This window comes from Hevea brasiliensis, chromosome 18 (assembly GCF_030052815.1).
Source record: "Hevea brasiliensis isolate MT/VB/25A 57/8 chromosome 18, ASM3005281v1, whole genome shotgun sequence".
NCBI lineage: Eukaryota > Viridiplantae > Streptophyta > Magnoliopsida > Malpighiales > Euphorbiaceae > Hevea > Hevea brasiliensis.
Window position 1 is genome coordinate 39,201,715 of NC_079510.1, and position 2,942 is coordinate 39,204,656.

The window sequence follows — 2,942 nt, forward strand, 5'->3', positions numbered from 1 at the left end:
CAGGTGTTCTTCCTCCAAAAATGGCGTGATTCCCTCTTTCCTTTCTCTTTTGATTTTTCTCTCTCTTTCTCCTTATGGTAAAAATGAGAATATGATGCTTATATATCCCCTCAAGGTTTGCCCTAAAAATGGTCTCTAAAGGGATAAAGACAAAAGGCGTAAAAGGTGTGAAAAGAGAAAATTTTTCCATGTCAGCAAATCTGCCAGTGCCATCCCACATACCTCATGTTGATTTAAGTTGTTTTCCACAGGCCTCATGTTGATTCGGAGGAGGAGCCTTTAGATTCTGCACGACCAGCTACAGGGGGCATGTGGTAGTCCCTTAAACTTTCGGCGTATTTTGTTCCAAAATCTATGTTTACACGACCCGCCGCACGGGGCATGTTAAAATCCATGAAACTTTCGGCATGTTTTGTTTCGAAATCTCTGTTTACACGACCCAGTGTGAATTTACATGCCTCATGTGGATTCCTGCTGGTTAACTCTTATCTTCACATGACCCTCAACACGGGGCATGTTGAGGCCCTTGAAAGTCTCGGCTGGTCTTCTTCTTTAAGCGAATTTTCTTCATTTTTTCACACCACTTTTAGGCTTCCAAATCACTTTGAATTTCTTCTATATGGACCTTTTTTCCTTTAAACCTTATTAAAACCTATCAAAAACATTAAAATTTCGAAAATCAAATATAATGAAACTAAAATTAATAAATTAACTAAAATAAGCATTAAAAGCATAAAATCACTAAACTAAAAAGGCAAAATGGATGCAAAACTACCCTAAAATATCTATATAAAATGGGTTTATCAGAGAGATGTCACAAAATTACTTTAAGATGAAATGATATGGGCAAAGGTTTCACTAGTAATTATGCCGATGATGAGACCTTCCTCTAATAACTGAGAGTCCGCATTAATAAAGGAAATTCTCTAGGTTTTAATTAACACATCCCTTTTGAATAAGAGTCCTAATTAAAAGGAATGAAAATCTATACCCATATTGGTTCTCAAAGTATCCATTACACACACCGCACCCTCAGTTATTTGAATGCTAATGATGAGATACATAATGTGTTAGCCGAGAGTCCTCCTTACTCGTTATGAATCTTTAAGGACCAAATAACATCTCTTCGGAATTAGAGTCCTAATTTGACGAGGGAGGAACTTAACAAATACATAACAAATTAAACAAACACAATATCAATTCACTGTAGGGTCATCCCATATACTGGTGTTCTTGGGTAATCTAAAATAGTGAAATATTAAATGTCCCTTTTATCAATAATAGGGACCAATATCATAATACTAACCCCAAAATTATCAATCTTAAATTATAAAGAGGACATCATTAAATCTACTTGCCCTCATTGAGGGATGAGGTGGGGTGCCTAACACCTTCCCCACACATACATGGATCCCGAGCCTAGAATCTCTGTTTTAGAAGTGGTTTTATAAATTTTTATTTTTACAAATGGTTTTCTTTAATTTCTCTCAAAATTAAAGTGGCGACTCCTCACTTTTTCCACTTCAGTAAGAATCGTCCGACGACTGTAAAACCCTTGCGACAGTGCACCAATGGTTCGGCTAGCATACCAACCACCATGAAATTAGTTTCCTTGAGTGCTCCCTCTTCTGAACCGAATTCTTCCATCATGTTGAGCTTGTTTGTAACGCCGTCACCGTAGGTAGTCGATATGTTCTACTGTTCTAACGACTAACGTCTATTCGAACAGTTAGAATGCTTGGAACTGCATTTAAATGATAGCGAGGAGATATAAAATGATGGAATAAATGATAAGAAAGTTCTTGAAATAAATTATTAACTTATCCCTAATAAGTCACTACATGCTAAATTACATGAAATAGGTATGTGGGTCCCACTTTTTTCACTTTCCCACTACAAGGTGATATGAAATCAGATGATACATAAAATGTAAATATGTATAATACATGATATAAAATAATGAGAGTGATAAATACATCAGTTATATGAATATGTACTTGGGACCTATGTTCCCATTATAATGACATGAAAATGGTATAAAGCATAAATAGTACATGAAGTGAAATAACAATATATTATAAACCCTTAATGATACATAGCATGAAATAATAAAACTATAAGTGCTTAATAATACTAATTTGCCCAAAGTGTACCTAGACTTATATATATAGTTGGATCGATTGGTATACCAATTAGGGACTATAGATAGCAGTACTGCCTACATGAATAATCATTGATTAATAAAATATGTCTGATATGATTTCTGACCACTGGCCTTATGCCTGACAGACAATTGTATACAGGCTATTATATGCCTGGCCATTGGCCTTGTGCTTGATATGACAGATGACATGACAGATGCCATTGTGTATAATTGTATTTCTGGCTTCAACAGCCTGCCCACTGGCCTTGTGCCTAATATGATAGTTGTATACAGGGTAGACATAAGGAGGTCTAACCCGTATACTTCCGTGTATCCAGCATTATAGTCTGTTATAAATTACTTGGGCACAAATACACTGATATGGCATGAAATACACTGATATAACATGAAAGATACTGAAGTAATTTTAAAGACTCTGACATGAGTTTAAAAAGACAGAGAATGAAATAAATACAAAGAAAAGATACTGTTAATTAATTTATTCCTAAAGTGCAGTAAAATATGCAAATGACCTAGAATTGTAAAAGTTTACACAGAATTAGTATTTATAATTATTTAGTTGAATTTCTTTAAGATTATGCACCACTAAGCAATTTGCTTAGCGTGTTAGATTTTCCATCACGTAGGTACTGGAGATCAGACATAGCAGCCGCCATAGCAGCAACTGCCACTGTAGTACTCTTATTACAGTTGTCCAGATCTGCTACTGTCTAGAGTCCAAAGTCACCTCATCAGTTATAATATTTTGGTAGGGCCCATGTATAGACTAGTATTTTGG